Source organism: Urocitellus parryii, chromosome 7, assembly GCF_045843805.1.
Source record: "Urocitellus parryii isolate mUroPar1 chromosome 7, mUroPar1.hap1, whole genome shotgun sequence".
Taxonomy (NCBI): Eukaryota; Metazoa; Chordata; class Mammalia; order Rodentia; family Sciuridae; genus Urocitellus; species Urocitellus parryii.
The window spans coordinates 73,357,025-73,383,272 of NC_135537.1; the positions used below are offsets into that span (position 1 = coordinate 73,357,025).

The 26,248-nt window shown below is 41.6% G+C and overlaps 1 protein-coding gene across 2 annotated transcripts in view; it reads right to left on the reverse strand.

Moving 5' to 3' along the window:
• Lyn (LYN proto-oncogene, Src family tyrosine kinase) overlaps positions 1–24,919 on the reverse strand; it is a 117,673-nt gene extending 92,754 nt beyond the window's left edge. For both annotated transcript variants that reach the window (XM_026394400.2, XM_026394399.2), the window contains exon 1: positions 24,840–24,919. The gene's annotated coding sequence lies outside the window, so the exon portion shown is untranslated. The remainder of the gene's footprint in view (positions 1–24,839) is intronic.
• Between the last annotated feature and the right edge of the window lie 1,329 nt (positions 24,920–26,248).

Here is a 26,248-nt window from a genome sequence, read left to right on the forward strand (position 1 = left end):
TCAGGACTCCAAATTTCAGAGTGTGTCAAGCCATTTCACACAGGTAATTGTGCAAAACACGGGCACACAACCTCCTCTAGGGAAACCTTGGAAATACAGCAAGTCAACTTGCTGTTGGGATCATCTGACATTCAGCATGCTTCTCAGAACCCCTTCCTCACACCAAGAACCAGGGACAGGAGGATGCGCAAGACAGTGTCCACCTTCCTCCCTCAAGAGCTCAGGGAACAGCAAGAGAAACAGGTAAATTGAAGGGAACACTAATGAGACATAGCATGTGCAACCACAGAGGTACATCAACACACTCTGGGCCACAGATCAAAGCCGACAGCCAAATGTCAGAATCAGCCTGATGGAAGCATAAGATTAGCATCTCAGTTCCAGGCTAACTGGATCTCCTCATCTGACGTTATTCTTAGTCAGGTTTTTTCCCCCCACTGAGGCAATATTGATAGACTGTTCTGGACACAGATGGTGGTAATATTTGCAGAACAGTGTAGCTGCACGTAATGCTACAGAACCACACACTTAAAAATGGTTAAAATGGTAAATTCTATGTTTACCACAATGAAAAAAAAATTCTAAAAATTGATTTCTTTTTACCCTCCAAAATGTATATACAGTGAAAGGCACAGAACTTAACTCTCCCTGAAATTAGTTTTGATAGATGTACCCCCACATATACCCATCTTCCAAAATAAGACCCTCATTCCTATCTCCTCATGTTCTCACTGCACCCTCTTCTAAGTCACCTCCCCCACAGGCCCCTATCCTTGAACTTCACCCAAGCTATAGCCTTTGCTGTCTGGATTATTTTTGCTGAATGTAATGTTTTTGAGAGGAAACCAGTTGTTGCATAGAGCAGCAGCTCTTTCTGTAGCTGAGTCGTAGAATTTCATTTTATTGGAGTATCAAAATTCATTGAGCAGGTTTTTTTTTTTAATTAAGCAATTTTCTGACCAAGAAAATTTTGGATAGTTCCACCTTCTTTTTTCTTTTCTTTCTTGCTTTTTCTTTCTTTTCTTTTTTTTTTTTTTTAATAGTATGACTAAGGCTGCTATATACAGAATTGTACATGTTCTTTTGTGGACATCCATTTTCACTTCTCTTGCATAAGCACCTTCGAGTGGAATTCCTTGATTGTGACAGAGACATCTGTTGAGTTTTACCAGAAATTGTCTAAAGGCTTCCTGCAGTAGCTGTACCTATTTGCACGTTGGTCTTCCCACGTCCTCACCAGCATTGGGCATTTTTTGTTGAGAGAGAGCAATGTCTCACTGAGCAAGTATTTGTGATAGAAAAAGGGAAAAAAAAAATTCTCCGGGGCAGATTATTGGCTTTTTCGAGGACTACTCCTTCTCTTTCAGGCAGGCTGGATTATGCTCCTTCCAAAACTGGAATTTTACATGAAGTTCATTTCTTTCTTTCTTTCTTTCTTTCTTTCTTTCTTTCTTTCTTTCTTTCTTTCTTTCTTTCTTTCTTTCTTTCTCTTTCTCTCTTTGTCTCTTCTTCCTTCTCTTTCTTTTTTTCTTTCTTTTCTCCTTCTCCTTCTCCTTCTTCTTTTTTTAACAAAGTGCTTTTCCAGTCTTTCACAACTAATCCTGATTAAATCCTGGAAAGGCATTCTAATAGATGGACAAAGAGCAACTCAGAAGAGGTACCTTAGCAGAGTTCACAGGGTGAACGCACCATCCCAGCCCCTGACTAAACAGGTACCCCATTTTTGAACATATCAAATTACTTCTTATATGTAAAAAAGAAAAAAGAAACAAACAAAGAAAAAAAAGAACCTACTAAGTGATGTAGTTATGATGGAACTATGCCAGTACAGCCTCACTCCCCGACACAGCACTGCCTTGGCCGGGTTGTAGGACCTGTGAGAGAACAGCCATGCTTCCCATTGAGATTCTCTCTTTCTTTGTGGCACTGGGGATTGAACCCATATGTGCTGTAACACTGAGCTACATTTCCAATCCTTTTTTATTTTGAGATAGGGTCTCAATAAGTTGCTGAGGTTCTGACTAAGCTTCTGAGGCTGCCTTGAACTTGCAAACTTCCTGCCTCAGCCTTCTGAGTTGTTTGGATTATGGGCATGCACCACTGCAGCCAGCTTGCTCCCTGTTGATTCGAATGAGCATTCAGAGTTGAGTGAAACCCACTAGGCTCCAGCCTTCCCAGCTTTTGCAAAAGAATGAAATGCATAGTCCAATAGTGTAAGGAACCTTACCCAACCCCTGATCTGCACTTCAAAATTGCAAATCATAGCAACGGAAAGCAGGGATGGTTTAACTTCAGGTACCCTGGTGGGTAATTGCCCCATAATCCTTCTGAATTAGCATTTAAAAAATATTGGTACAGCTGGGAATGGTGACATACACCTGTAATCTCAGCAACTCGGGTGGCTGAGACAGGAGGATTGCAAGTTTGAGGCCAGCCTCAGCAAATTAGGGAGGTCCTAAGGTCCTAAGGACTTAATGAGACCCTGTCTCAAAACATTAAAAAAGGGGGGGCTCAATGATTAAGTGACTCTGGGTTCAATCATAGGTACAAAAATGTATAGATAGATAGATAGATAGATAGATAGAACCACACAGAGAGCAAGAACAACACACCACCTCTACCCAATGCCAAGTCTCAAATGGCTATGTTTGGGAGTTATTAAATCCAAGAAAACTACCAGAAGTAGTTCCAGTTAGACTATGGGTTATACAAAAAAAAAAAAAAAAATCTTGCACATGAGCCCAAGAATAAATACAAGGCTACAAGCCTTGGTGTTGAGATTAAATGGTGCAATTAAACAATTTCTTCTAAGTTCAAGTCAATGTCAAAACACTTCCACTTCCACTGACTTCATCAGGATAAGACAACAAGAGAGAATAGGGGTTTTACTTGAAGAATCACCTTGACACTCTGAATAATGAAAGGAAGTCAGGAATCTGCAGACATCCTCCTCTTTAGAGGAAAAGTTGAACTCTTACCCATTTTTTAAAAACTGTTATTCTATTAAAATAGCTATCATCGAAAAATGGAACTATTCGCCTATAGAATATTATGAATACCACACAAGAGACATTCAGCCACAGAGTGCTGAGTGTTGAGAGAAAGCAGTGGCCAGAGAGATTCCATCAATTCCCAAGTAATAAACAGAGTTTGCGTAGGCAGAGACAGGTTGCTTCAAATGCCAGGAAGAAACTAAAAGGGAATGACCAAGTGACTCACTCAATCACATACTCCTCCATTTGCTGTTAGTAATCTATTAACTAAAACCTTAACAGCTTTTCAAAGTCCAAGGTGGCAGCATTTTAAGGGAAATCGTTATAAAAATGTAAAATAGCAAATAACTATTGTCTCGTGGGGAGAAAAAACACAAGCTAGATAAATATTTAGCAAAGAGAGAAAGAGAGAGAGAGAAAGAATGAAGAGAAGGCTCAATTCAATCGGGATTAATATAACAACAAATCAGTTGCTTTACTTTGTTTTGCCAGAAGAGGAAAACTGTTACCAACAAATAATGACCGTTGTAATAGAGGTGAACTGAGTTGTCAGCTGAAGTTAATGCAGACGATGGCTCCACCAGATCATGATTTAAACTCCTGATTTAATGCTTAAATCCTCCTTGCAATGGCAATGAATTCATTTCTTTTTGTCAGCTGTGGTCACAGTAAAACGTGCACCCAATTGGCAGAACTGCAAGCTCTCTTGCTGAGGCTATCCTACCTGGTTTGCAGTGTCTGGATTGGTCTTCTCACATCAGGGGGGCTGCACCTTGGATTCATGTAGATGTAGAGCTAAGTTGAACAAAGCCAGGCTTCCTGGGTTCAAGTTCCACCTCTACCTCATTGACCAACATTATTTGCATAAAAGGGATTATAATTGTATTTATATCATAAGGTCACTGGGAGGATTAAATGAATCCAAACTTGGCAAGAATTTAGAATAATGTAGGAATGAGGTATGTGCTCAATAAATATTTGCAGTATCATATTCATTATTAATCTCTCAGAAGTCAACTTGATTAAAACTAAAGTCAGGGACATTATTGTCCACCTATTATAATTATGATTTTTTTAAAAAATAACCTTTCAAAGTTAAAAAAAAAAAAAAGCAAATCAGTTCGGGAAGCAGGCTGACTCACATTCCATTTACTTAGTCGTTAAATAAGCAAATTATTATCTCTGTGCCTCAGATTCCTTATCGGTAACAAGACTGTCAATAACACACCTTCTGAGGAATTGATCTTCTACAGAGGACATGCATTCAATACACAATTGCAATTGTATTATATTTTATGTGAAAGTTAATTATTACTGGATATAAAAGTAAAACAAATAATAACTATGATGGCACTATTATAAAAATAATTTCCACTAAGAAAGAGACTTATTTTCCCTTCTGTGCCCAAAAGAATCATTTCCCAGCTTCTTTTTCTCCTTGGTCCCCACAGATTAATCTTTCTTCTAAAGAAAAGGACTTCAGATCGGGTCATGTGGTTCACCATCAGCTCATGTTCAGTTAGGAGGCACAAGTCATCATGCACTCTCAGAAGGCTTAGGTTCCTCCTTGGAAGGACATTAGGGCTTATGAGCCAGAAAGTTCCTTTTGCTTTCTATGGAGACCAAACAATGTGTGGAAAACAAATCATCCTGTTGTGGGTTTCTCCACTGTCTATCTTCGTCCATCCAAACATTCTTTCCCTTTTAGCAACACACTTTGCTTTTATGCTTTTGCAAACATCACAAAATGCAGTGCTGGCTCAAGCCCAAGCATGCATGTGAGTTCAGAAGACCACGATCTTGTCAAAAGCTTTACTTATTGCAAATTTTAAAAGTATGGGAGCTGGGTTCAGCTCCTCAGGCGGCTGACGCAGGAGAATAACTTGAGCACAGGAGTTCGGGACCAGCTTAGGTAACAGCAAGATCTAAAACAAACCAACAAAAACCCCCACAAAAGTATGGGAATCACTTCCCACTAATTTCTACAAAGTTGCACAGGAAAAGCTCCTTAACAATTCCTAGGGCCTAAACATTGTACAACTTTTAAGAAAAAGAAAAGCAAATATTAAATATTTATTAAGCCTCACCAGGTATGATGGCACATGCTTGTAACCCCAGAGACTCAGGAGGCTCAGGCAGAAGGATTACAAGTTCAAGGCCAGGCTGGGCAACTCAATGAGGCCCTGTTTCAAAATAAAAAGGGCTGAGGATTTAGCTCAGTGGTAGAGCACCACTGGGTTCCCCACTACAAAAAAAAAAAAAAAGTTTATATTTTTATCAAGTCTCTGTTGTGTTTGTACATCCACACAAATGAACAGAGTGAAATTGCAAAATGACCTCCTATTATTATTCACCAAGTAACAGACGGCCACAGGGAGACAATGAGAAGCTAAGTGACTTGCTGAAGATTATATACCTACAGCAATGGAAATCTATCTTCAAATATGGAGCCAGGTCCTGTGCCAGGACCCTACGCTTGGTCCTACGTGACACTGCCTTTCATCAAGAAGGAATGGCTAAGAAGCATGCATGCATCAAACCTTGGGAGAACCCTGAGAAGCTGTAATTTTGTCTATTTTCTAAGTTAGGGAGCTGGGGGTCACTGAAATGACTCCCCCAAAGTAAACCTGGGAGGTAGGGCACTGCCATCATCTCAGGCAGCAAGGATGGGTGGCAACTGAACATGTCCACAGTGTGACCCTCAGGTTTAGAACTCACCTTTCAGGGCTAGAGGTAGAGTTCAGTGATCGAGCATTTGCCTCATATGCCCAAGATGTTGGGTTTGATCCCCAACACTATTTAAAAAAAAAAAGTGTGAAAGTGTGAGACTCAGCTTTCAGAGACTCCCTTCCAATGAATGTTCATTCCAGGAATAAACAATGCTGGCCTTTACATCCTGGAGGAGTCCAATGAAGAAGGTCTTTATTTTATTTTATTTTTTCCAGTAGAAGATCAAAAAGAGAAAAAGTGTTTTATTGCAGTACTGTTCCTGATAAAAGACATAATAATGGTTCCTATCCAACAACATTAAACTTTAGAAAAAAAATCACATTATCTCTAACACCTTGAAATTCTGCAAAGTTAAATTAGTAAAATTGGAAACAGTTCAGTCTGGGAAACATCAAAAGCCATGTACAAAATGTTATTAAAAAGGACTGGGAGGTAGCTTAGTGGTAGAGCACCTGCCTAGCATGTGCAAGGTCCTGGGTACAATTCCCAGGAGTGCAAAAGAAAAAAATATATAAAAACAGTTGCCTAGAACATATTGTCCAGGCAGAAAGCAGATGAATGGTTGGCTAGGGCAAGGAGAAAGCAAGGGTTGGGGAAAACAAGGAGTGACTCTAATGTGTGCAGGATTTCTTTTTGGTGTAATGAAAATGATCTAAAATTGTGGTGATGGTTGCACAGCTCTGTGAATAAGCTCAAAAAACACTGAATTGTGTACTCTAAATGGGTGAATTTTACGATGTGTGACATAGATCTCAATAAAGCCATTATTGAAGAAAACACAGCAACAACAACAAAAGGTCCCAAACAGCATGATTCTATTTACATGACATTCTGGAAGAAGCAAAGCAATACTCACAGAACAGATCAGAGGTTGCCAGGGATGGGGATGCGGGGAGCACGAGGGAGTTTTTTGGTGGGTAACAGAACTGTTGTGGATCCCTATTACAATGGTGGTCACATGAATGTTTACATATATTAAAATTCTTAAAACTGTCTTGCTATATTGCCCAGGTTGGTCTGGAACTCTGGGTTCAAGCTGATCCTCCCTCCTCAGCCTTCCAAGCAGCTAGATCTACAGGTGAATACCACCATATCTGGCTGGTACAGCAAAAATTAAAGTCTACTGAAAAACAGAATCAGACCCCAAAAAAGTTTTTTTCTTAAAATTAAGGATATTTTCATTTTCATTTTGCTATTCTTTTCAAAAGAAAAAAAATGGTTCTATGCAGGTATGAGTTTGTCAGGATGAGCCTAACTATTACGGATAACTATAAAGCTCTATTAAAAAATTGTTTACTAACCTTAATAAACTGATGAATCTGAAGGCTTAGTGTACTAGATTCCTTTACTAAATTGCTGAAATATTTTGGTATATGCGTGAAGTAGTAGGTTCAACTAAGAGGAAAAACAAGGAAGGAAAAGCAAATTTTGAAGTGTGAGACAGAAGAGGGGTCTTTGCAGTGGAGCCCCCAGAATCATCTTGTAGGAAGACAGATGTTATTCAGCATTGAAATGCTGACTCCTGCTCTCAAGGCTTCTTTAACCTAGACTTAGAGAAGGATGGAAAGGTAGAGCATTTGTAATTCAAAAATTAGAAATGCACCAATATCTAAGACATTTTGAACATCGACATGATGCCACAAGTGGGAAAATCCTAGCCCTGACCTCATGGGATGGGTTATAGTCAAAACAGAAGTGCACTAAAAATACTGTACAAAATTACCTTCGGGCTGTGTGTATAAGGAATATGTGAATCATAATGAATTTCATGTTTCGAGTAAGGTCCCCTCTTGAGATCTCATTTTGCATATGCCAATATTTCAAAATCTGAAAAAAATCCGGAATCCAAACTCTTCTGGTTCCAAGCATTTTAGATAGGGGAACTTAGCCGGTAATTGATTATCAGTGGGGTTGGGGCATACCTTTTAAAACACAATACAGAGAACTTTACTTTCCTTAATCTAAAACCTGATTTTTCTTTTATACGGCATGATAAGAGTCATATAAGTCAAAGTTCTAACATACTGATACTTGTTCCTCATCTCTGTATCAAGAGAAATTGGGCCAAGATTGGTGGGCGGTTAGTCATAGGATTCTACGTGGACTTTGAACCTGTACAAAGCCAGTTTTCTCAAGTAGCGTGGTTCTCCATCCAGCCAATTAGGTGGCAGTTACTTCCTCACCATTTAAATGGATGCAAGGAGTCTGGGGAGCACCTCTACCAAATTAGGCAAAAATTGTGGTTCTTTGTTTCTAAATCTATGAAATTGGCTTTAAAAACAACAACAACAAAAAAAAACAAATTAAAAAAAAACACATGGTTTTATATGATGTCAGGGCAACCAGTCTTTCAGGTTCAAAAAAAATGACTTCACTGATATTCAGAGTCACTTATCCTCCTCAAAAAACCAAAAACTGCTTTATCCTCCATAGGATGTTTAAGGACCATCTCATAGTAAAAGAAAATGTTTTCCCTTCGCCTTTTGCCATAACACTGTAAGGGAGGGGAGAGGGTATGGGAGTAGGAAAGACAGTGGAATGAATTGGACAGTATTACATATGACTACATGACCAGTGTGATTCTACACCATGTACAACCAGAAGAATGAGCAGTTACACTCCATTTATGTGTGATGTGTCAAAGTGCATTCTACTATCATGTATAACTAATTAGGACAAATTTTAAAAATAGGCTCTATCAGATTTAATAAAATACATTATGAACTATTAAAAAAATAATGAATTTGCAGGTCAGGTGCAGTGGTGCACTCCGTTAATACCAGAAATTGGGAGACTGAGACAAGAGGATTGCAAATTTGAGGCAGCCTGGGCAACATACAAGATAAATAAATGAATAAATAAATAGCCAATGTTGTATAATGAGCTAGATCCCTCAGAGAACTCTGAGGTATTACTATAGTTTGGATAAGTGATCTCCAAAGGTCCATGTATTAAGAGTTTTGTTCCCAGAGTGGTGATATTGGGATGTGCTTTAGACCTTCAGGAAGTTGGTAAAAAATGTAGCTACAGGATCATTTAACAGGAGGTTGGGAGTTACAGACCCTAGGTCATTAGGTCATGCTCATGAAGGGAACTGTGGAACCTGGTCTTTTCCTCTTTCTCTGTGTCTGGCTCACGAGGTGGTTAGTTTGATTCACCATGTGCTCCCGCCATGATGTGCTGCCCAGTCAGAAGCCCAAAGCAATGAGGCCACTCATTCCTGAACAGGAACTTCTAAAACCAGAAGCCAAAATAGTTTTCTCTCTTTTTAAATAAATTACGTCAGATATTTTGTTATAGTAATACGAAGCCGATGAATGTAATAGCTGTGATTACTATTTTGTTTAATAAGAAAATGAGGCTCGGAGGATTTAAGGAATATTATCTAATGTCCCAAGACTAGTATTCAACAGAGTGGGCTAGAACCCAATTCCTGAATTTCAGCCCCGTAACTCTGACATCCCTTTACTACCTAGAACATCCCCAAATTCACAGTGTAGCACGTCTCACCAGGCACTATCTTGATGCTAACCCATGTCTTACATTCTCCAACAAGAAGAGTAAGCAATTTGGCCAAGTCATTTCCCCATCTTTTCTTCTTTGATTTCCAACTGGGGAACTCACTTCTTCACGTGGAAATGTCTCTGCTCTGGTGAGGTTCTGGAGTCCAACATTTCCCTCCATTCTCAGGATTCACTCCTTGTTCAAATCCTCTGTGGCATCCGTGATTGTCCACAGAGACAGCGATGAAAACTGCAGAGATGCCAAATACCAACAACTGTGGTTGGTGTGGGGAGGGGATCAGTATTAAACTGGGGATCGAGGGGCTCAGACAGTCAAACCACAGGCTCTGCTTGTCTTCCTGGGGTATGATTATTCCAAACCACTTTGGAATAATTTTCACAAAAAGATGGTTCCTTGACATTCCACCGCCTGGTATGTTCTTCATAGTTTGTGTGAAACAAATATTTATATTCCTCGTTTTTACTTTTTAATATGTTTTAACTTTCTGAGTATAGTTGTCCCTCAATATCAGTGGGGGAGTAGGTCCAGTGTGCCCTGAGGATACAAAAATCTATGGATGCTCAAGTTCATTTATAAAGTAGCATAGTATTTGCATATAACCTAAACATATCCTCCCATAGACTTTATTTTTATTCATGTGTTTTTTATTTTACTTGTTTATTTGTTTGTTTGTTTTTGCAGTACTAGGGATGAAGCCCAGGGGTGCTCAAACACTGATACACATCCCCAGCCTTTTTAGTTTTGAGACAGGGTCTCACTAAGTTGCCCCAGCTGGTCTTGAACTTTCAATCTTCCTGCCTCAGGCTCTAATGTCCCTGAAATTATAGATGTGAGACACTGCACCAGCCCCTCATATATACTTTAAATCATCTCTGGATGACTTATGACACCCAATACTATGTCAGCACTATGTAAATAGCTGTATTACTTAGACTGAAAAAGAAAAAATAGTCTGTTCATATTTGGCACATGCATAACTTTTTTAAAAAATATTTTGGACCCAAATTTGGTGGAATCTGAGGATGCAAAACCCAAGAATATGAAGGGCCAACTATATATATGGAACAATTCTGCTATTGAGAACTAATGGCTATAACTGTAAGCCATACCCATGCATATTCATGAGTAGTGAGTATCCAAGAAATGTTTTCTGAATGATGAATAAATAAAGCATTACTTCATGGATTAACAAATTGCACAGGTCACATTATGTCTCTCTTCCTCTCTCTCTCCCCCAACCAAAATAAATATCAAAACTACATGAAGCAAAGCTGAACCATCAGAAAGGAGCTGGTCCTTAACATCTGAAAAAAGAAGTCCTATTTTACTGAATACAGCATCTCTGAATGCACGGCGCCAGTTAGTGCTTTCAAATGCCTGTGCAGAGACTGGCTCGATGTCACTCAGCAGGATGTTTGATTATCTGTGGGTCAGTGGAAAACACCCCATCACACCCACACATTTGCATTTATAAATGTATTTAGTCATGCAGACCTGGGTAGAAAAACAAGCTAAGAATGGCTCCTGCCAGATAATTTTACTAATTAAAGGATGAATAAAAAGGTATTTAAATAAGGCTCAGGTCGAACTCGAGTGTGAGAAATAGCAACCCAACAGCTAGGGTCTACAGCAGGACCAGGTCTCCCTCCACAGTGGAATGTCAGGAAATCCAATGCAGAGATGCCAGACGCAGCCGAACCCACAGCTTGAAAGGGGGTTCATTTGCCAAACCAACTGGCTTTGTGGAGCTTTTCAACTGCTTCCACTGTTGAAAAGCCTACCTTGAAAACTCAACTAAAACTAGAAGCAGGGTGGTAGATGCCCTTGGGGAGAGAGCATGGCTCAGGTGGCACCAAGGGGTCCCCCTTCATTCTGCTTGGGGATCTGCCAGTGGTTATGAGAAGGTGTGGCTTGACCTGGACTTTTCTATTTTCTGTACTTTTTTTTCTTTTTTTTTTAATTAATTTTTTATTTATATATGACAGCAGCATATATAAATAAATGGGTTTTTATTTATATGTTTTTTTATTTTATATGTTTTATTTATATATTTATATATATTTATATATATTTTTATATATTTGACATTTACAATGTTTTCTGTACTTTTCTATGTGTGTGTATGTTTTAGAAAACAACAACAGCAAAACAAAACAAAAAACCACTCCCACAGTGAGAAAACTTAAAAAACAACAACAACAACAACTCAAAGCCTAAGAGGAACAATTCCATGAGAAATATTCTTTCCAGGACTGGGAATGTAGTTCAACAGTACTTGCAAGAGGCTCTGCATTCAATTCCCAGCAAAATAAATAAATAGGTGCTGTGGTTGTGGCTCCGTGGTAGAGCATTCGCCTAGCATGTGTGAGGCACTGGGTTGGATCCTCAGCACCACATAAAAGTGAATAAATAAAAGAAAGGTATTGTGTCCATCTACAACTAAAAATAATAAGAAGAAAATAAATTAATAAGAAAATAATAAAATTAAATTTTAAATTAAAAAATGGAATCCATGATTACACATCTAGAAATAGCAGTATTGTATTGTCAAATCAGAGAGTGCTTTTTAAGCCAACTCACCCTGCCTACTCTAAGAAGCCCTGTAGGACAGTCACTTATCCTGTGCTGAAAGACCTCTAAGGATGCACAAGCACCCCTCTGTACCACAGCTGAGTTCCCCACCGGCAGCCTGATCTATTAGAAAGCTCCTCCTTACCTTCTGACCCCAAATCTCTGCCTTCGTAAATCTCTCCATCATCTCTCTCTACCTCACATCACCGCCAGTTTGGCACTTTGTCAGTTAGAAATCCACAGTCCTTGTATTAAGTGACTTAGTGAGAGACTCTGTTACCCCCCCAACCCCCAGCTAAAAACAGACCCCTAGTCTGCTTGGTAGGCAAATCCCCAGGCAGAAAAAGGCATTTTATCAAACTTAATGAAATGTGCTCAAGATCATTCCTGTCTCTTTGTACACACTTCAGTTCATCAACATCATTCTTCTGAAATCATTTTTTAACATACACACATGATAAATTTTTTAATATTTATATTTTAGTTGTAGTTGGACACAATACCTTTATTTCACTTATTTATTCTTATGTGCTGCTGAGGATCAAATCCAGGGATTCACACATGGAAGGCGAGCGCTCTACTGCTGAGCCACAACCCCCACCCCCAGACACATGATAAATTTTACATACTAATTATTTTTAAGACTATAATTCAGTGCTGTAATCATCACCACCATCCATCTCCAGAACTCTCTTCATTTTGCAAAACAGAAACTCTGGGCTCATTAAACAATAATTATCTGTGTCACAGCCCCTGGCACAGCCTCTGGCAGCCACCATTCTATTTTCTGTCTCTACTTCTGTCTAGGGACCTCATATAAGAGTGATATTTGTCCTTTGTGACTACCCCCATTTAATGGAGCATAATGTCCTCGAGGTTTACCTACATCGTAGCAAGTTTCGGAATTTCCTTCTTTTTTATGGCTGAATAATATTCTATTTTATGGATATACTACCTTTTGTTTTATCTATTACATGTACTTTGGTTGTTCCTATCCTTTGATTATTGTAGGTAACTCTCAATGAACGTGAGTACAACTGTCTCAGCAAGACTTCACTTTCATTTCTTTCGGGTATGTTCCCAGAAGTGAAATTGCTGTATCAAGTGACACTTCTATATTTAATTTTTTGAGAAACCGACATACTGTTTTCCTTAGTGTCTGCACCATTTTACATTCCCACCAGCAATGTACAAGGGTTCCAATTTCACCATATCCTCACTACCCCTTGTTTTTTGTTTTTTTTTTTTATAGTAACCATTTTGAACAAATTTCTTTCCATATTAACAATGACTGCCATCAACCATGTGTTTCTTATGTGGTTAGTTTGTAACCTATTACAATCTGCAACTCTCACCACCAATGTCTGAGGTTTAAATATAGGGACCCTGAGGCTAGCAGGTCCAGCACCTTGCTAGCAGCCTACAGCTAGGAAGGGACAGACTTGAGATTTGAGGCTCAAAGTGTGACCAACTCCGCATCCTGTGGTCTACCCACTACCCTGCACTGCCTTCCTTTCTATATAGACGGCAAGACGGGAACTGTACCACCCACAACCAAAGAATATTAATTTCTCAGCATTTGGATTTGTGAACAACCCCGAGAGAACAGAGCACCACAGACTAGGGCAGGAACCTCACACGTTCCTACTTCTCCAAAGCACCCAATAGCATTCAACACACTGTGCTCAATAAAAACACACACTTTTAAGTAAACTGTGGTTATGGAGCCCAATTACCATCAACCCCACACCAATCTGTGTGAGTAGACGCAGCACAGAGTGGACAGCCAAACCCTGAATATCATGAAATAGGAACCAAGATCACTTGCAGGATTTTGCTCCAATCCTTGCTTCTCCATTCACTTCTCTGTTTATTTCTCCCCCTTCTATTTTGTCACTTTCTTTCTCTCCCTCCCCCACTCCTTTTATTCTTATAGTTCAGGACCGGCTATGGAACATGACTTTACAGATGGATCCAAAGCAGATCCATTCACAAACCAATTACAGACAGGAACAGGAACTCTGGCCAGTCAGGGGCATCCTGTGCACGAGGATGGAGAAAACTTCTACTAAAATGTCTAAGGAGATGGATCCTATGAAGCCTGGGTTCTGTGATAAGGGGAGGAAGGGAAAGAGGACTGGGCAGTAACATCCCTGCACATCTACACGTAAAACCACACAGAGTGGTTACTTGGTCAAGGCAGGGGCTGACTTCAAAAGTGTGGAACTGCCAGAGGGCAGAACTAGAACCAACGGGCAGAAATTCCAAGGGCCGAAGACTGTGGCTTGAGAGGAAAAGCATCCTGCTTACATCCACAGCTTTCTGCTTTGGTTTAAATATGTGCCCTAGGGCTGGGGATGTGGCTCAAGTGGTAGCACAGCACTCTCGCTTAGCATGCGGGAGGCACTGGGTTCGATTCTCAGCACCACATTAAAAATAAAATAAAGATACTGTGTCCACCTAAAAAACTAATAAATAGATAGATAGATAGATAGATAGATAGATAAGTGCCCTAAATTTCATGCCTAGGAAAATGAATGCCCAAAGTCACATGTTAATGGTACTGAGAGGTGGGACCTCCGGGAGATGGTGGGGTCACCACAGTGGGTTCTTGCAGGAGTGGCTCTGTAATAGAAGGGAACTGTCCCAAGCACACCTGCTCTGTCTTGGCATGTGATGTTATCAGGCACCATGGCAGCCCTTGCAAGATGCCAACTAGATACCAGTGCCATACTCTTGGAAGAATACCACAGCCTCCAGTACTGTAGTAGATTCCTTTCCCCTCCCCTTTCTTTCCTCCCTTCCTTTCTTCTTTCTGATATTTTGCAGTACTGAGAACTGAACTCGGGCCTCACTGTACCACTGAGTTCCATCTCCAGCCCTTTTTATTTCAGTCTGAAACAAAGTCTGGCTAAATTGCCAACACTAATCCTAACCTTGGTATCCTCCTGCCTCAGTCTCCCCAGTCCCTGGGTTACAGGAGTGTAATCACACACTTTTCTTTATAAATTACTCAACTCAGTATTAGGTATTTTGTTACTGCAACAGAAAAATGGAAAGATACCTTCCAAAAATGAAATGAGCCACTTTGGGTAACCCCAGTAATATGCCTGTCAGCATGTTCTCCTGAAGTCAATTCTGTCACCTGCATGAGAATTACCTGTGACAGACAACTAACCTTTGTTAGAAATGTATATGTTCTGTAAACCTCTACATTCTATAAATTTCTATGATTCTAATGTTGGCCAGCAAGGAACACAGGTGATTCTGAAAGCCCAGTGGTTAATCCTGGACACAGAAGGGGACAAATCACTTGTCAAAGAGTACCCAGAAGAGCTTTTGTTGATGATCCATCAAAGCAACAACAGTGTAACATTTAAAAGTCATTCACCAAATCAATAGAGAATTATTTTCTTCTACGAGATTCTTGAAAGTTAAAGTTCAAGATTATTCATGTGTAATGGAATTTAAGGAAAGTTACAATTAAGCCCCTGGTCAGTGGTTATTAAAAATTCATTAAAAATTTTAAAAATAATTGAAAACCATAGAATGGAAGATACATAGGGACTGGGAGCAGAGCATGTGCTTAGTAGGTGCAAGGCCTTGAGTTCAATCTCTAGCATCGTATTACACACACACACACACACACACACACACACACACACTCACAAAGGCTTACAGGCAATTACAAAATTCACCTTACCCTAAAATTTCTTGTTTATACCTTTGGCATCTGTTCAACTTCAAACAATTCAAAAGATCAATGGGGTCCAGAAAGACAAAACAACTGTAACCGTGCCACCTTCATGACCATAAACTCTGCATTAAAAATTCACTTGAAGCCAGGCATTATGTGACCATTACCAAATGTGATTGTCACTCCCCAGGTCATGAAGCCCCTCCTTATTTAAAATGGATGAAGCTCCCCAGCCGTTCTGGGCTTTTAACTCTTTGCATTTCTCTTACAGGCAGCAACTGGAAAATTCTTTCTCCCCTTACAAAACCAGCTGGGTCACCATGTTTGCGCCATCACGAACCAAGACATCCCCCTTTTTTCAATATACATATTATTTTATAAACGTGTGTGTGTGTGTGTGTGTGTGTGTGTGTGTGTATTAGTTGTAGATGGCCACAATACCTTTGTTTTTATTTATTTTTATGTGGTGCTGAGGATCAAACCTAGTGCCTCACATGTGTTAGGCAAACACTTTACCACTGAGATACAACCCCAGCCCCAAGACCCCTTTATTGCTGCTTATACACACACACAAACACACACACACACACACACACACACACCTAGGACAACACTGATCACACTCTTGATGTCCCTGTGCCCTCTCTAATACTGCAGCACTTCCCAGGCAAGATGGTGATGCCTCCCCCATTAGACTTTGAACCTTTCTTGTTCCCTATCTGTTTATTAATGGAAGGAAGGAACAGAATTCCCCCATTCCAAGGTGGAAGTACACAATCAAGTAGTAAAATACAGCTCACCCACTGTGCACCAGAAACAATACCACTGGAGATTTTTATAATAATAATCCCCAGTGTCTAATAATAATTTTATTATACTTACTATTATCATTAGGTACTGGGAAATTGAGCCCAGGGGTACTCTTCCACTACATCCCCAGCTATTTTTATTTTTTTATTTTGACTCAAGGTCTTGCTAAATTGTTGAGGCTGGCCTCAAAATTAAATCCTCCTGCTTCAGCCTCCTGAGTGTCTGGGATTTACAGCCATGCACTACGGAATGTAGCATTATTATCCTCTTTTAAAGGAAGAAAGGATGAGACTAACTAACTTGCCCAAAGTCATAAATTGGTAAAGCGTAGACAGAAATTCAGATATAACTTAGTAGACCACTTTTCTTTGATATATTATCTCTCCTTGTCTCTCACAGGCATTGAGCATGGTAGACATTCAATATGCTGTGCCTGAAATGCAGCTGGCTGCTTGGTTTGAACCAAATATTGCTATTTCTAGTGAAAGTGATGCTTTTAATAAACTCTAAACCATAAGAATAATTCCAATGCCAATCTGATGTATTACAGCATATTCTCCTATTTCAAATTGAATGGAAAAGACTAGTAATCCTCCAGAAATGTAGTCACCCTACTCCAAATGGCATGTTTCTTCACTAACATTGCTGTCACCAAGAAGTTTAAGCAAAATTAGGGCAAGATCAACATTATTGAGGGCAGGTTTCAGGTACCTACTTGCAGGTGACCGTTATGTGATTATGCATCTGCTTCTCATGACAAACAGCAATAAATGTTATTTTATAGCTCCCAGATAATCTCTGGGGAAGTCCCTTGGAGTCTCTTGCTTAATTACCTTTATAAAGGAGTGTCCATGTCTTTCCATTCTTTGGCTACATCATAAATGCTTTGTCATGAAAAAGGCTAGTACAAAATTGCCTTTTGTTTTAATGGCTTCTCATTAAAAGGCTCTGGTGATTCGATTCATTTATGGGATCAAACCCATCATTGGTATTATTGCCAAGGACTCTCCAAGCCTACCTCTCAAGCCTTATCACAGCTGCCCAGAGCAAGTTGAAGTGGCACTGAGAGATCCCAGCACTGCTGCCTGCAGGATCCCATCCTGTCCTTTCTCAGTCAGGTTCTTCTTCCCTACATAAGGGCCTCTCCTTCCCAATTTCCACCAACACATGCAGATTCGTACCCCAACTCCTCATGTTGTGCCTGACTCACAGGTGGTATTCCAGGATGCTGTTCAATGGGAGAGCAATGCCTACAATGAGGAAGTGAGTCCTTGAGCTCAGCCACCAGCACCACAAACAATAACAATAACAATAGCATAGGAAAGAGCTTCTATAGTGAACACTAAACATAACAGTGGAAGCTTCTTTAAGAAAACATTCTGCGCAGCATGGTGGTGCATGTTTGTATGCCTCTAGCAACTCAGGAGGCTGACACAGGAGGATAGCAAGTTGGAAGCTGGCCTTAGCAACTTAGCGAGGCCCTAAGCAACTTAGCAAGGCCCTAAGCAACTTAGCAAGACCCTGTCTCAAAATAGAAAATAAAAAAGAATGGGGATGGGCTGGGGATGTGGCTCAAGTGGTAGCGCACTCGCCTGGCATGTGTACTGCCAGGGTTTGATCCTCAGCACCACATACAAACAAGATGTTGTGTCCGCCGAAAACTAAAAAATGAATGTTAAAAATTCTCTCTCTCTCTCTCTCTCTCTCTCTCTCTCTCAAAAAAAAAAAAATATTAAAAAAAAAAAAAAGAATGGGGATGTGGCTCAGTGGTAAAGGACCCCTGAGTTCAATCCTCAGTATCAAAAAAAAAAAAAAAAAATTCTGTTTACATCTTTCCTGGCCCATCAGCTCTCCTAGGGCAGGTCTGCTTAAAGTTACAAGTTGGTCCTTTGTATCCCTGAGTTCCTTGTTCATGGGTTCAATCAACTGCAGACAAAAACCATACAGAAAGCAATTGCATCTGTGGCTGGCGAAGCTGCTCAGTAGTGCAGCACATGTGTAGCATGCACAAGGCCCTGGGTTGCAACCCCAGCACCACACACACACAATCTGTACTGAACATGTACAAACTTTTTTTTTTTACATTATTATTAATTAATTAATTAATTAATTAAAATAAGGACTGGGATGTAGCTCAATGATAGAATACTTCTCTATATGTGTTGGGCCTCAGGTTGGATCCCAACACTCGAAAGAGAGAGACAGAGAGAGAGAGAGAGAGAGAGAGAGAGAGAGAGAATATGAATGGATGGATGGATGAGTGGGAAAAGAATCAGCATTCACCCCCAAATAACCACTATTAAAGCTTCAGTATTGGGGCTGGGATATAGCTCAGTTGGTAGGGTATCTGCCTCACATACACAAGGCCATAGGTTCAATTCCAGCACCACCCCCCTACACACAACACACAAAACACAACTTCAGTATAATTTTTTTATAGAGAGCTTATAGTTGTGTCTTATATATGAATATTTTATTTTAGAAATGGCATCAGAGTATTACTTATCAGTTGATGTTCAGCTTTAAAATTTTTTTTTCATATTAATAAGTATGATCAGTCCGGCACAGAAGTGTACACCTGTAATTCCAGCAATCCAGGAGGCTGAGGCAGGAGGATCACTAATTCAAGACCAGTTTTAGCAACTTAGTAAGATACTGTCTCAAAATAAAATAATTAAAAGGGCTGGATATATTTCTCAGTGGTAAAGTGCCCCTGAGTTCAAAGCCAAGTAACTAAAAAAAAAAAAAAAAAAAGTATAATTGAATGCTACCTCTGAGGACATCTACAGGTTCTTCCACTGTATGGCTGTATCTTAATTCATATTTGTTTTAACAAACCTCTTTCCTGGACAGGGCTTGTGCAATATCTGTGCTCACTTCTGTATTTTATACCCTGAAAAATGGTGCAGCTCACCAGCCTGGCTCAGAGGACTGCTCCAGACTCTGACAAGAAGCTTGAGAGCCATTGCTCCTTCCCAAGAATTTAATAAGGGGCTATAGCTCAAGTAATTTTCAAAATAGCCCTCAACTATTGTGGTTAGGATCAAGAAAGTATTATATTGCCTGAACATTAAAAGATTGCAAAATATCTACTTAGAGTTTTGCAATCATCTCCATGATGGGGAATTCCAACATGCACATCTTTCTGTTGCTGTTTAAAAAAAAAAATCAAACATGGGGGTGGGGAGAATAGAAGAAAAAGGGGGAAGGAAAGGAGAGAATCATGAACTGAAAATGATTTCTATGCGCATATGTTGGGATGAATCCAACTACTATGTATAACCCTAAAGCTCTAATAAAAATTTAAAAAATTAAAAATTAAAAAAAAATCAAGTATGGCCACAGTGGCCTTTGCCTGGGAGAGATGTAGACTGGTGACTGTGGATTTATCTCCCCTCTCTTCATTTCTCCCTCCATCCCCCCTTCTTCCTTTCTGCCTAACAAACGAAAAATGGACATAAAAGGGGTGGTGTGAAGAATACTACGGGCAAAGCAACTTTGGTGGCCAAGTGGGGGCTGCAGGCTGTGACTGGGCATAGGGCTTCAGAGTAGGAGGAAGTATCACTTCCTTGCCCCCTCCTCCCTGGGGCTCCTCCCTCAGGCTGCAGTTCTGTTCTCCAGTGACACAGCTTTCCCGTGGAAAGCAGAAGTGGTCCTCCTTCTCCAGGGGCCCCCTGACAGACAAGCTTCTCCATTCCCCTCCCTGGGGGGGGGGGGGCGGGGTTAACATTTACAGGAAGACTGAGGCACCCACAAGGTCCAAACACCAAGCAGACTGGACCTAGTTCCTTCAAGCAGAGGCAGAGTGAACACAGACCCATAGACTCCCTAGGTACTCTCCCCAGCACCCAAGAGAAGCCCAAAGGCACCTAGCTCCCCACCCAAAGTTTTACCACTATGGATCTGAGGGAGGGAACTAGGAACACATTTTCAAGGAGTTTCCAACCAGTACCATTTGGGGCCAATAAAGTATGACAAGAGGGATTGTAGATGCTCAGAGAGAGGTGAGACTGCTCAAAGCCAGAGCAGCATTTGACTTTGTCTGAAGTACTAACTGTACAAAAGGAAATGAAACAAACTAAAAGACTCTGAGCTACACACCCACGAAGACTTCTTCCCAATGTTCTACAACTCCATAAACCAGAAACTAGACCATTAGGAAATTGCTATAATTTTATCCCCATCAGTTTTGTCGTTTTGTCAGACATCATTGAGGGATCTCAGTATGATGAGTAATGAACAGTTATAATAATGAGACTAACTGATAATCTCTTCCCATAATTGGTCAAACTCATGTCCTATCTATTCCTGGTTTGAAAGAAGCTTTGTTAGATGATAGAGAAAGAGCTGACAAACAGAGGGAGAGAAGGGGGAATTGGAAATATATCAAGTGTTAATAAAACACAGTAAAACAAACAACACTTTTGAGAGAGATCTGTCCCCATGAAAACTATCTCCTGATTATAAATATGACTTTCCAGAAATCACTTAGTGGCAAATAATGAATGTTGATGGCTTATTCACTAAGAAGGGAAAATGAAGTATAGAACAAAAATGAAGAAAAAGTCGAAAAATAAAGAATAAGGTCCCTACACTTGTTACCTTGGACAAACCTATTGCTATTCTAAATTTCAAGAGAATTCTTCCAGCTAATTTAAGCCAAAGATAAGAGAAAGTCTGTGTTACACAATGTCTCATCCCTCACTTGGCAGCTTTCCATGCTAATTTTTACCCTTGTGTGTCTCCCCTCAAAGGGAACTTACTCAAAATAAATTTTAGAAATGATGATAGAGTGAACTCAAAGTTTCACAATTTAAATCAGGAAACTAAGCAGCTGTAAGGAACATTTCAGTATCTCTGACTATTTAAAAAAAATACTTCCTCTTCCATGAACAAACTTAAAGGATGGAAGGCAATGAATATGAATTATAAGAATATTGGTTTAGAGTGATGAATTGCACATAGCAAATGAGCATACAATGGGATGTGTGTTATACCATGCATGCTATAGGCCCTGTCTCCTGACCTTATATGTTTACCTTGAATGATGCTCTGATTGTTATGACAACCATAGAAAAAGGCTGGTTGGGTTCTTGGAGAAGCACTTTATAGCACTTTTGCCTAATGTTCCTTGGGCATTTCTGCACTAACCAATAAACATCTTAACAGCCACCAAGACTGTCACTAGAGCTGCTTGGAGAATAGCCACATAGATGTCACCTTAGCAGTTTTTGGAGATGCCCTACCCATACCCCCACACAGGAGGCTGTGCTGAAAGACACAGAAACTCATTTCTAGAGGGAGAGCTTAAGTGCTCAGCTTAATAGGGGTTTCCTTCTATGTCTTGAGCAGTTACCTACTTGGATCTGGTAAATCCACAGTGATAAAAGACAATGACTTCATGATTCCCTATTTCTCCATTTCTACAATATATATTAAATAATAAGTTTGTTTCTTTGCTTTTAAGTACCTATTACAGGTCCAAAGGTAGACAAGAGGGAACAGCCAGAACACACCTACTACACCCAATGGTGCCACTTAGCCTGTGATCTTGGACCAGCTCCTGAATCTCCCTTTCCGTATCTGTTCTGCCTATTCTATACAGACCATAAAAGGTTCAAATGAAGTCAGGGTTCAGGAAACTTTAACACCTTGGAAAAGCATAAGGTACAGCACCAACACTGTCAAGATCTGTCCAGAAAATATCTGAGGACATGTTTGCTCTCAGTGTGTCCTTGACCAGAGTCCAACTGACCATGGTGGCCCTTCACTGTTTTCATTAATCCATGCATCACAGAGACTTCAGTGTCAGTGAGTAGCAGCAACCATGTCCCATGCCATGGGCATGTACATGCTATATTCTTATTTAGAAAATTAGCACAGGCTTGTATAAATGGTCATATGGTTTCATATTGCTAAGTGCCGATTCTACATATTCACGAGAAACAACTGGAATCTCAGGTGTTTTGGTGATTTATTTCTGAAGACAAATACAGGTAGAACTGAAAGACATTGATTTACAACATGATGCCAGACCACTTTTCTGCTTTAAAAAAAATAAAGAAAGAAAGCCAGCCTCTGGATATACAAAGTCTCTGCATACCTTTGCAACAAAGAAGATCCTAAGATAAAGAGATTGGGCCAACTACCTTATCAGGGGACATGTTGCTACTCCACAGATTCAGCAGGGAAGACCGGTCCTGAACAGACATTTCCATTTAGAACACCAGTCTTGCTCAACAAAGTCCCTCAAATTCCTGGACAGAAAGCTCCCAGAAGGCTTCAAATGCCTTAGGGACTAGCTTTGTTTCATCCCCAGATGTTCTTGGCAGGACTTCCTTCCTTCTTCCAAGTAACCTCTACTGAATACCTACTATGTGCCAGGCACCAGGCTATCATTTTGGACAGGACAGACAAGTGTTGTTTGTGGAGCTTCCATTCTAGTGGAGAATACAGCCCATAAACATGTGGATGAACCATAGTATGACTAATTGCCGCTATGAAGGAAACACTGGCTCATTCAATGGCCTAATTGGTTTATCTCAAATCACAGCTCCAGTAAACTGTGAAAGAAACCAAACTCGGGTTTCCTGGCTCCTGTTTTCTCTTACCTCACATCCACTGCCTTCTACCCTTCACTCAGCAAGAGGGTCACCCCATTTATAGCCAAAGAGGCTCAGTCATCAAAGGTTCTTGAGATCCAATTAAATTTCTGAAGCCTCAAAATGCTTACTTTCTTACCTCCAAATGAGAATGGAGAAACAACTAGATATCCCCTGCCTCAGCCCATTTCCCATCAGGGTTCACCCTAACTCTGGAAGAATTCCATAAGCTCATGTATTGTCAAAGTCTATTCCTTAAGCAATGCTATAGATGTTGAACATCCCTACAGCCTCCTAGGCGCAGAAAACACAAGGGTCAAACATCTTTACTGGCTAGTTCTTAGGGTGCATTGGACTATTGAAACTGCTCTTTCTTTCTTTCTTTTTTTTCTTTTTTTTTTTTTTTTTTTTTTTTTTTTGGTACTGGGGGTTGATCCCAAGAGTGCTTAACCTCTGAGTCATATCCTCAGCCCTTTTTATATTTTATTTAGAGACAGGGTCTCACTGAGTTGCTTAGGGCCTCTCTAAGTTGTTGAGACTGGCTTTGAACTCGTGATCCTCCTGCCTCAGCCTCCTGAGCCGCTGGGATTACAGGCATGCACCACCATGCCCAGCTCTAGACCTGCTTTGAGACAGTAAAGCCTTCTAGTGTGTATTAAGCAACTTACCAGTAAAGTCAGAAACTAAACCAGACATGTAGTCTTAGGTTTAAAATAGACAAACTATGAAGAACCAAGGAGTCTCGTTTTTTTATTAATAGAAGTAGTTGCAATAAATAACAATAACAATACCATTTACGGAATGCCACGTACCTACTAGGGGTTTTCTGTGGAGGTAGGTAGGCACTTGTAAAAGAGGAGAAAAATCAAACAGGGAATTTCAATAATTGGCCACCTTCATGCACAGCTGGGAGATTCCAAGTCCTATATTCCAACTTGGGTTTCTAAGATAGCAGAGAAGTTTGATCCCCTCCCCCCCACACACACACACACACCACGGATATACAAAAATAAAAAATAAATTTTTAAAAAGTCACAACCATTAATTAGTTCACAGGGCAGTGGGGCTGTTGTTAGAAGAAACATTACAAATGCACAGGATCAAGAAGCCGGCGCAGTCGGTCAAGATATCACAGGAAAGTGGGGACTGGAGCTTACACCCATCCCCCAACGCGAAGGAAAGGCAACCCCTGAATTCTTAAAATAACTCTCGCTTCCTCCAGCCAGAGCGTCCGACTGCTAGGCTGCAGGGGGAGAGGAGCCGGCTCTGTGGGAGAGTGAGCACCAGTCTCCGCCACAGCCGCTCGACGTCACCATCCTCCCAGGGGCCCCTAAGGAGGGCAGTTTTCCGCAGGTCTGAAAGAGGGGACCGCTCTGAACCCCACTCCTCACCTCTGGGGCCCCAGACCCCAGTGGTGAGACCCGATCGCTCAATCCAAGGAGTTCCCCCGGGATCCCGGCTGTGTGCTGACTCGCGTGGACAGGGGCTTCCCCGCGGCGCACTGCGAGTGGACGGAACCGGGACAGCAGCCGGCCCGGGGGCCCAAGCCTGGAGGAGTGCGCCGTGCGCCCGCCCCCGGTGCCCACACCTCCACCGCACCTCTGCGGGAGGGAGCGCTGCGGACACCTGCGGCCACCTGCGGCCGCCCGCGGTCGCCCGCGCCCACGTCCTGTCCCCACTATGGGGCGGGTCACCCACAGGTTTAAAGCATCTGTGTGCTTCCACCAGCGGGGGCGGGCGCTGGGGAGGCCAGGAAGCGGCGCGCGATCTTTGCTGCCGCGGCCCCTGCCGAAGCCCAGGGTCCGGAGCTAAACCCGCAACCCGGGCTCCCACGGGTGGTACAGCCGCGGTCCCACCCAGTCCCTCCAGGCCCCTGCTCTGGGCACCCCCGAGCTCAAGCCGGAGACTCACCCGCTCACGGTGAAAGTTTCGGGTCTGCGGCGGCGGAGCTCCACGGTGACTTGAGTTCAAAGCTGGGAGCGCGACAGGACAGCCCAGAGGAGCCCTCCTGGTGAGGGGCGGCGGGCAGAGAACGCCGGACACTTGGCCCAGGGGTTGCAGGCTCGGGGTCGGGAGTGACCGATGCCCCGCCTGCAGCGGTCAGCAGGCTGCAGCGCGTCGGGCCCAAAGGCTCCGCCGCAGGGGAGCGAGAGGCAGCGCGGGCCGGCACGGTGGGAGAGGAACTGGCTGTTGCTGGGCTCGGCCGAGAGGTCCCAGCTACTTCCTGGTGCTCGGATTTGCATACTGCGCCCGGAGGGCGGGGAAGTGACCGTTTGGTATTTGGTGTGGCCGTCGCGCAGAGCTTTGAAAGCAAAGAAACCTGGCGACCCACCGTGCAACCTGGTAGCCTTGGATCCTACAGTCTGAAGTAGGGATGGACTGAAGGTCTCCCAAGGACCCAAAGGGGCAACGAAAGCTCTCGCATCTCCTTTCCTTTCCTTTCGGATCTAACTGCTCAAAGCGTTAGAAGTGGGGTGCTCCTGGAATTAGAGGGGTGGGGGGCATGCTCTGACCCCGTTCAACGTTTGGAGTTCTCTGGAGAGAAGGAGAGCAGAATTGTTACTAAGGGTCTCATTGCGTTTTTGATTTTTTGTTTTTTAATCAATACAGAGTAAGTTTCTTAAAGAATGTTCACGGACGTATCCAGGTCATTCGATGGGGCGGTGGAGGGGGAAGTGGGGATGGCTGTTGAGTTAAATGCCTGGCAAGTACTAAAGATTTCTGAAAGCCTCCGTTCCCTCCCTAGAAAATGAAGAGAAGAACGCTTAACTCTCATGAAATGCCTTGTGTAGAGGGCTCACATTACCTAGGGTGCTGTATTTGAGGCTAACTCTACATGCCGACGGGTATCCCAGCGCTTGGCACATAACTCATGCCTAACCAGTGCTTGCTGAAAGAAAGAATGGACTGCATATTCAAGCTCATGTTTCAACTGGATAAATGCCTTTTACACATCCCAAACGTACAATTAGGCTCAGTCACTGTGGATGCCCACTTGTTCCAAGCCAGCTCCTGTTTCCTGGGATCCTGGGATTGTACTACTTTGTAGAATTTACAAGGAAGTGACTGGGACACCATAGGAAACTTGGCCATTGTACTAATAAGAGCAAACACTTAAGGCTAGGTGAGTGCCAGACACTGCTCTAAAGGGTTGCTTTCTTTTCTTAACAATATTCTTAAGAGGCTGGCCCCACCTACAGTCCAACTGGTCAGAGCAGCCACCTTGTACCAAATCCCATATAGCAAATCATTTGTTATTAGTAAAGGAGTACAAAAAATGACAAAAGTCATTTAGGCTGTAAATTTTGATGTTTTGGTCA